The sequence below is a fragment of the Sardina pilchardus genome, chromosome 8 (assembly GCF_963854185.1).
Source record: "Sardina pilchardus chromosome 8, fSarPil1.1, whole genome shotgun sequence".
Lineage (NCBI taxonomy): Eukaryota > Metazoa > Chordata > Actinopteri > Clupeiformes > Clupeidae > Sardina > Sardina pilchardus.
The window spans coordinates 10,878,115-10,888,056 of record NC_085001.1 but is presented as its reverse complement, the minus strand read 5'-3'; positions in this window follow the sequence as shown (position 1 = coordinate 10,888,056).

Genomic DNA, 9,942 nt, shown 5'->3' with positions numbered 1-9,942 from the left:
AGCGGTATTGGTGAGCAGAAATTTCTTTTGCTGATCCCCGGCTCTCGGTTGCAGTCAGAAGATAAGCTAGAATAGTCGGGGGGTAAATGTTTAGGGGGAGCTCTGTACTGTTTGTCTGGTTACAAGTAGCATTGCACCTTTGCTTGTATTTTGCTTAATTTAGGAGCAGCTGGTATAGCCTAGTCGTATTGTTAGTGCCCACAATTACTGTCGTTTAACGAAGCATTGCATACTGGTATGGCTGAGATTGATAATTTTGTGTCCGCTCCTACAGTAGAGGCTTTCGAGGCGTTTACTAAGGAACAGCTTCTGTTAGTCGCGGAGCGTTATGAAGTGCCATTGTCCAGCGCTGAGAAAAGAAATAAAGGCGTAATGAAGATAATTATTCGCAATATCTTAGTTGAGAAGGAGCTTTTGCCGCCAGGACTTCTTGAACAGTCTTCCACTTTATCGTTTGAGTAACAGAAAGAAATTCTGAAATTGCAGTTAGATAAAGGCAAGCAACAACTTTCACAGCATCAAGCTCAGATGGAATTGTTTAAGTTGGAGCGCGATCTGGAGCTCGCAAAACAGGAGCTTGCGCGTGACAAGTTGGCGCTTGAGAGCAAGCGCTTAACCTTAATTGAGCAGGGGAAATTGGGCCCCACCACGCCGGTTAACGTTGATAATTCGGATATCACGAAGAGCATAAGGCTTCTGCCAAAGTTCGAAGAGGCTAACGTGGATACTTTCTTCACTTTGTTTGAGCGTGTAGCCGAGTTGCATGATTGGCCTGATCCGACGCGTTGTTTACTACTCCAGTGTGCTTTTAGTGGTCGTGCGGCCAAAACTTATGCTGCTCTTGGAGCGCCCGAGAGTCGCACTTATTCGTCTGTTAAAAAAGCTGTGCTAAAGGCATATGAGCTCGTGCCAGAGGCATACCGTCAAAAGTTTCGTAGCATACGTAAACATTCTGGTCAAACTTATGTGGTGTTTGCAGACGAATTGTCTATCCAGTTAGATCGCTGGTGTTCTGTATCGGGAGTTGAGTCGCATGACCAGTTGCGTAGTTTATTTTTAGTTGAGCAATTTAAAAATTGTCTCCCCGAGGAAATTGCTACGTATATTACAGAACGTCATGTTGAGACTCTGTCTGACGCAGCCGTTTTGGCAGACGATTATGCCTTAATCCACAAAACTAAGTTCTTTGTTACACCACCAGGCCGTGACCGTGCGCAGTGGAGCCGCTCATCTCCCCGTGTAACTACAGCTGATACGTCCACTGCCTCTGACTACTCAGAATTCCGTTCTGGGCGAACTCAAAGCAAAATCGATCCTAACATAACCTGTCACTATTGTCTGGGCGTAGGGCATACTAAATGGCAATGTGAGGAGTTAAAAAAGAAAGAAAAAGAGAAAAGATATAAAACTAAGTTCGGTTCTCAGTCTAAAGGCTCGGCCTTGGCCATATCTCTCTCTAGCCCATTGATTGACGTGAGCGAGCCAGACCTCGAAGCGAGTTTTTCTCCCTTTCTTTCGAATGGCTTGGTGTCACTAAGTGCTGACGGAGTAAAGGTGCCAATTAAAATACTCAGGGATACCGGTTCGGTCGAATCATTTATCCTACAATCAGTTTTGCCTTTCTCGTCTGTCTCAGATTCTGGTCAGTCTGTTTCCGTGCGTGGAATTAACCTTAATGTTATGTCTGTACCCTTGCACAGAGTGTATATAGACTCTGATTTGGTCCAAGGTGAAGTGCTGGTGGGTGTGCGTCCCGCGCTCCCGTTGCATGGCACTGCCCTGATTCTTGGTAACGGGCTGGCTAAGTCTCGAGTATGGGCCAAGGTGTCGTCTGATGTGGATAGTGAGTGTGAACCTAACCTGCAATCTCTTTTTGGTGTGAGTGAAACTCCCTGTGTGTCTCCCGTGAGTGTCGTGACTCGTTCTGCTTCGCGTGCTGTAGCCAAAGCAGGTGATGGTGATGTTCCTGCGATGCCACCACTGCCTGGTTTGCCTGATTCAATCCCACGTAAACAGCTGATCGTTGCGCAACAATCTGACACTACATTAAAACCTCTATATGCTAAGGTGAGTGACACTAAGAATGACGATACGTATGGTTATGTGGTAAGAGACGACGTCTTAATGCGTAGGTGCCCACCGCGCAGCGGACTTCCAGATGATTGTGGTTGGCAGGTGGTAGTGCCTTCGTCATTGCGCAAAATAGTGTTGACGACTGCCCATGATGATGCGGGTCATATGGGTATTAAAAAGACGTATGACAGAATTCTGCGCTACTGCTATTGGCCTCGTATTAAACGAGATATCGCTTCCCACATAAAAACCTGTCATGTTTGTCAATTAACTGGCAAGCCCAACCAGACCATTAAGCCTGTACCTCTTCGGCCGATTACTCCCACACCCAAACCTTTTGAACATCTTGTGATTGATTGTGTCGGACCGTTACCTCGATCAAAGGCTGGTTGCATTTATCTGCTTACAGTAATGTGTCAAACGACACGTTACCCCGCCGCGTATGCACTGCGTTCAATCAAAGTCAAGCCCGTGGTTAAGGCGCTTTCCCAATTTATTTCTGTATTTGGCCTGCCTAAGGTAATACAATCAGATCGTGGTACAAATTTCACGTCTAGAACATTCTCACAAATACTGCACGTGTTAAAGATCCAGCATAATAAATCGTCGGCTCGACACCCTCAGAGTCAAGGGGTCTTAGAACGTTTTCATCAAACGTACAAGTCTATGCTGAGAGCGTATTGTGTTCAATTAGGCAGGGATTGGGAAGACGGCCTCGCCTGGTTACTGTTGGCGATTAGGGAAGTTACTCAGGCGAGTACCGGGTATAGCCCAAACGAACTCGTGTTTGGTCATAGTGTGCGTGGTCCGGTAGCGTCTTTAATGGATGAGGGAACCGAGGAGCCTCCTCAGTCTCTAACCGATTACGTTAATGGGTTCCGGCGACGGCTATATACTGTTGGTCGGTTGGCAATGGAGAAGCTGCAAACTGCGCAAGTGAAAATGAAGCAGGTGTATGATCGCAAGGCTGTGTGTCGTTCTTTCAAGCCAGGAGACCAGGTCATGGTTCTCTTACCGGTCATACACTCTCCATTCCAAGCTAAATTTGCAGGGCCATATACAGTGATTCGCCAAGAGAAAAACGACAATTATGTAGTGGCCACGCCGGATAAGAAGAGGCGGACGCAATTGTGTCACGCCAATTTGCTTAAGCCCTATTTTGACCGTGATTGTGTTGGAAAAGGCGAGTTGCCGTTTGTTCAAACGGACTTGAGCTCTGCCCCTGGGTCGGTGGTGGCAGCACTGAGCGGGGACAGCGCTAATTGTTCTAATGCGTGTGTTGCAACATCTGTCTCATCCATACCAGCGGTGGCAGCGCTGGAAGAGGCAGATGCTAAGGAACCAGACGATGCAGCTTTGTTGGGTAAACTCAATAATACGGAATCTTTGGCTAATTTACCATTGATCTTGAGCCATTTGACTCCAGATCAAGCGATTGAGTTAGGTGCGCTGATTAAGGAGTTCCCATGTCTGTTTTCTGACACACCCACTCAGACTAATTTGATTAGCCACGATATTGACGTTGGGGAGGCCGTCCCAATTCGGCAACGCTTCTATAGAGTTTCTGGGGAGAGACAGGAGATCTTAGAGGGCGAAGTGAAGTATTTATTAGAGAATGATTTGGCAGTAAGGTCTTACTCAAGCTGGACAAGTCCTTGTCTTTTAGTCAAAAAGGCCAATGGAACACATCGGTTTTGCACTGATTATAGAAAACTGAATAGCGTCACAAAGTCTGATTCATTCCCCCTCCCTCGCATGGAGGATTGTGTAGACCAAGTCGGGTCGGCCAAATTCGTTACCAAATTGGATTTATTAAAGGGATATTGGCAGATCCCTTTGACCAAGCGTGCGTGTGAAGTTTCCGCCTTCATAACATCTAGTGGGTTGTATGAGTACAAAGTTATGGCATTTGGATTACGCAACGCCGCAGCTACGTTCCAAAGACTTATGAACCAGATAGTTGCAAATTTGGACGGTTGCGCAGTTTATTTGGATGACGTAGTTGTACACAGCGCCACCTGGAGTTCACATTTGGAACGTCTTCGCCATCTGTTCACCCGACTTGCACAAGCCAACCTCACCGTCAACCTGGCGAAGTGTGAGTTCGCCAGGGCGACGGTGACTTATCTTGGTAAAGTAGTTGGTCAAGGCTTTGTGCGTCCTGTGCGTGCGAAGGTACTGGCCATAGATAGTTATCCGCCACCCACGAGTAAGCGAGAGTTGATGAGATTCCTGGGGATGATCGGGTACTATCGTAGTTTTTGCCAGGACTTTTCCTCTGTCGTTGTACCTTTGACATCTTTGTTAAAAAAGAACAGGCCTTTTGCGTGGACACCTGTTTGTCAAGCCGCTTTTGAGAAAGCCAAACATCTCCTTTCTTCTGCACCTCTACTTGCAGCTCCGAAAATGGAGCAGCCATTTAAGCTGCAAGTAGATGCGAGTAATGTCGGAGCTGGAGCTGTTTTGCTCCAGGACGATGATGCTTTTGTTGAACGTCCCATTTGCTATTTTTCAAGAAAATTTAATTCGTATCAGCTGAATTATTCCACCATAGAAAAAGAAGCATTGGCATTAATTTGGGCTTTACAAAATTTTGAAGTCTACCTTGGAGGTAGCCCAACTCCAATAGTCATCTACAGCGACCATAATCCCTTAACCTTCCTTCACTCGCTTCAGAACCCTAACCAGAGGTTGATGCGCTGGAGTCTTTTTCTCCAGCCATACAATCTGCACATTAGACACATCAAAGGCAAAGAGAACGTCGTGGCGGACGCGCTGTCGCGTGCTCTTGCCCCCTAGTGCAGGGGTCGGCAATTAAGTTTGGCCTCGGGCCAGATATTTTCCGAGCCATTACATAGCGGGCCACAAGTTCACAACCAAAACAATGGCTAATTTAATTAATTAATATCGGAGGAGGTAAAAATGATAGGCGCTCTTGAAATGACAGAGCAGAGACATTCAAGCAGGCTGATGTAGGTTAAATTTGTCGACTTGTCATTGGGGGCGCTATTATATGCCTGTGTCTTTAAAAAATAATAATAAAAAACACCAGAAAAACATTTACACGCGTTGCTGTTAGCTGTCAAAAAATGGCACTATGAAAAAAATCTGAAGAGAAAAGTTAACAGCGAAAACAGGATCTTTAATGATGAATGGACAGAGAACTATGCCTTCATCCTCCCTAATTGTATTAATGCAAAGCCCACATGCCTGATCTGTAACAACTAACGAGGGTTTCTCTGCATGCAAAGAGTACAAGACGGTACCACGAAAGTAAGCATGCTAATTTAAAGGTTGCGTTCCTAAATAACACGCACGCTATTAATGTTTGAAACTCGTGTTTTACTTTTCACAGTTCTGTGCGTAAATTGCCTGTTTGATGTCAGGCCTGTTTAAAAGAAGTCGTGTTTTAATTATCACCATAAGCCTATGTCCGTTGTTTGAATGACAACATGTGTTTTAGGGACTAGCTTGGAATTTGAGAACCAGCGCTGTCCACTCACTTCATTTGATTTTGCATGTTGTGCGTTCACGCTGCACCTCGCTGCGTGCTTCACTCGTATTCAGATGAAACAAATATCTAAGCATTTAGATTGATTGAAATTCTTCTGTTCTGGAAAGTTACGTTTCAAAATAATGAGAATGTTTGAGACTGGCAGTCCGATTTTTAAAAAGTTTTTTTTTTTTTTTCATTCTCTGGTTCAAAAGATCTCACGGGCCAGATGTTTTTTGCTTGCGGGCCGCATCTGGCCCGCGGGCCGCCTATTGCCGACCACTGCCCTAGTGTGTCTGACATGTAATTGTTGTAATTTCTGCAATCTCTTGTCTTGTCTTGTCCGTGTTCCAGGCGCCGGAATATTGGAGCAGGTTGAGTCTTGGAGATGCTGGTGAGGTTATGGGCTGAGTAATGGATAAAGGGGAATTATTTTAATCTTGAAAATTAGATGTGACTTTCATGAAATGATGAATAAATTATATAGTCATTATCTAATATTGTTGGTGGTTGCGTAATGCTGAGATGTTGTTCAGATCCAACTGTAACAGTAGTGATTGTGGCACTGGTGGTGATGGGCTAATGGTGTCGGGTAATTGAAGTTGTAGGCCTACATGGGTGAATTGCCTATTGACACTGTAATTTTATGGTGTTTGATTCTGCAGATGTATTTGGTATAGTATTATGTTATTGTTTGTTGGATTCGTAGTTGTGTCCTGTCCTGACCTCATTGGAAATCCAGTGGATTTCTTTTATGGGGGGAGGTGTGACGGCCGCAAGGCCTTGCTGTGTCTGTCTCTGTCTCCTCCCAATTAGGACTGATGAGGTGGGCGGGGTCGCCAGGTCCGCGGCCTATATGGTGCTCCGGATTCCAGCATTCTAAGTCTTGATTTTGGCATGTAGGCCAAACGCCGGGCTGGCTTGCTGCTGCTTTAGCTTTAGTTATTATTTGATTGATTGTAACATGCAACACGCACACACTACATTACCTACACGCAACACACGCCCGCACTTCACCACTGATCACTGATCGCTACCTATCTACCTACGGCTTTGTTATGGTATTATTTCATCGTAATTTGGTTAATAAACCACCATCTATTGTTTAAACTTATCACGCCTCCGTCCTCCCTCATTGTATGGTTCCCTAGGCCATTACAGTGACATTCCGTTCTTAATCCATAGGGTTGAATATGACGTCAGTCCACCCTAGGCAACTATAGTAGCTTCAAGTCTTCAGGGAAGGCTTTCCACAAGGTTCAGGAGGAGTGTGTTTATGGGAATTTTTGACCATTCTTCCAGGAGCACATTTGTGAGGTCACACACTGATATTGGATGAGGCGACTGGCTCTCAGTCTCCGTTCTAATAAATTCCAAGAGATGTTCAAGGCAGGTGAGGGTAAAGGCAGGTGACCCAATACTTTTGGCAAAATAGTGTATGTGAAACGTACATAAGCACTAACGCATCGGTAAGTATAAACAATCAATAACGTCTTTTTTAACAGCAGATAAACCCTTCCTCTGATACTTTTCTATGGACACTGGGATATAAAGAGTTAATGCTCGCAAGAAAAACATAACGGCACTCTCAGGAACAATTTTAAAAGAGAAAGATTTTACACTTTCAATGAAGTGGTTCTGAAATGGCCGTATGTGAATAATTCAATCTGCCCAAATGTGTAGATTTGTGTTGTGGGACCAATTAGATTAGTCTAGTGGCACCTCTCCATCTAAACCTTATCATCACATTGGGAAATGAACATGGCAAGGCATGGATAGGCACACTGTGAATTTCCATTAGTTATTATACACACTGGAGCTGGTGGCGTGGAACACTCGCTATTCGTTATGCAGAGTTCATGGTGTGTTTAAAATATACACACGCACACACACGCACATTAACACAAGCGCACGCACACACACAGACAGACACACACACACACACGTGTGCGCGCTCACACAGGCACACACATGTGCACGCACACACAGTGTCTCTCTCTCTCTCTCTCTCTCTCTCTGTCTGTCTCTATCTCTATCTCTCTCTCTCTCTCTCACACACACACACGCACACACTAAATTAACACAAAATTATGAAACATTCATATTGAAGCCTTCACGAAATCATGCATAGCTGAAATTGCACGTTCAGGGGACTTGAAACCTAACCTATCAGCATACCATTCACACACACACACACACACACACACACACACACACACACACACACACACAGTGCTTCCTTGCCAGATAAACAATGCAGTTGAGTAAGTCTCCGCGACTGTTCAGAGTTCATCAAATATGCATGCACAGGTCCCTTATGCACCTCCTGAATGCTGGGGTGGAACAGTGGGAAGAACTTTGGCAGATGACATTTTCACTAGTTTCCAGAAGTGCAGTTTGACTGTTTTTGCTCTCTTTTTACTTACTTTATTTTCCCTCTATATATGATTCATGCTGGTATTCAAGGTACTCAATGGGCTTTAAATACGACATGTTGCACAATCCCCTCCAACCTGTTCACATTTCAGACTCCTTCAATGAACATTTCCTATACGTAACATAACATTCCATATACGGTGTCTTGTAAGGACCTACATGTCCTCAGGACAAAAGGACTCCCATACCTACTTCATTACACAGTAAGGTCATTACTCTGGAGTAGCAGTTGAATGAACACATGTCAGTTGTCAACATCTTTTAACAAGAGAATGTATAATACATGCAAACAGCAACTCATGATAGTGTATGAACAGAAGCATGCATAATTAGTCTGCTGGGAACTTGAAACAGGTCTAGCTAGCCCACACGCTACAGATCAGTTCACAAGGCAGTCAGCTGGTCTGAGCAAGAGTAAAGATAACATGTCTATGAGCTTAACAATTTAAACTTTCAATGGTCAAATAACTTACACGGCTGAAGACCAGTCCGTAGAACAACAATGCACATCTTTAGCAATTCTTTTTGTTGGTATGATATGCGTTTGTTTGCAGAAATTACCTATGTGTTACCTGCAACAATTGCCCAATTACTGTACATACTATGATGCACCATGTATCTACGAGGTAGACGGTTAGTAATTAGGGGACTGTAAAAGGGAAGATTGCCATACTTATTACTTTGAAAGAGACAGAGAGAACAAAGGACAGAGAAAGAGAAAGAGAGAGAGAGAGAAAGAGAGAGAAAGCAAACAGAAAGAGATAAAAGGAAGCGAGAGACCAAATAAAGGGAGGGAGAGAGATAGAGCACCATACTGAAGGCCGGAGCCTAAAGTGCAGTGTGGTCACCATGTGGCCACTAGGGTCTAGTTTAGTCATTAGTTACGGGTGGAGAGTGAGCACAGCCAGGGGGGGTGACAGATGGAACTCATCCATGACTGATGACACAGCGGCACCTCACACATGCCCACTGAACACACAGGGGCCAGAGACCACATACACCCAGTGTGTGTGTGTGTGTGTGTGTGTGTTGGTGAGAGGTGGACAGATAGGGTGTGTGTGTGTGTGTGTGTGTGTATGAGCGAGAGGGAAAGAGACGTGTGTACAAGTGAACACTGTGTCCCAACGACTGCTGTGTCTTTGGTCCAGATGATGCCATGCCTCAACAGATGGACCATCCTGTCCTCCCCCTCCTCCTATAAACAAATACCACCAACAAAGAAAGAGACAACAGCTAGACTAATGAATACCCTGCCTCTACTGATTTACTGAAGCTAAGCAGGGGTGGACTTGGTTAGTTCTTGGATGGGAGACCTCTACTGTAAGTTGCTGCTGGAGGTGATCTTGAATTTCCCCTTGGGGATCAATAAAGTATCTATCTATCTATCTATCTATCTACATATCTATCCATCTGTTGGTGGGTGGCTTATAGATGGCAGTCTAGGTCTTCACTCTGGCCAAGCATAAATCCCGGTGGCTAGCCCAGTACAGAGGCACGGACACTGTGCTGTAGGAGATGCTGTATTTTAGTGAGACGTTAAAACGAGGTCCTGATGCACTGTGGTCATTTATCATCCCATGATACTAATCATGAAGAGAGCATGGTTCCCGCGCCCCCAACGTCGTCTTCCAGGCAGCGCTGACACCATCGACTTGAAGGCACCCATTCCTAACCCTATCCCTAAACTCAACCCCAAACCTTAACCCAAGCCTAACCTTAGCACTCAGACAGCACTACCTTGAAGACAACATTGGGGGCTTAAAACACCAAGAGACATGGTTCCCCAGTGTCGTGACTAGATTGCCAACCTGCCTCACTCAATCTGGACCCCTAATAATCCCTGAGTGTAATTGGATGATTCATTATGTCCCTCCCTCTCTACCTCAAGCTGATGCATAATGGCTGCCCTGCATCACCCAGATGGGAGATGGTTAGTGGAG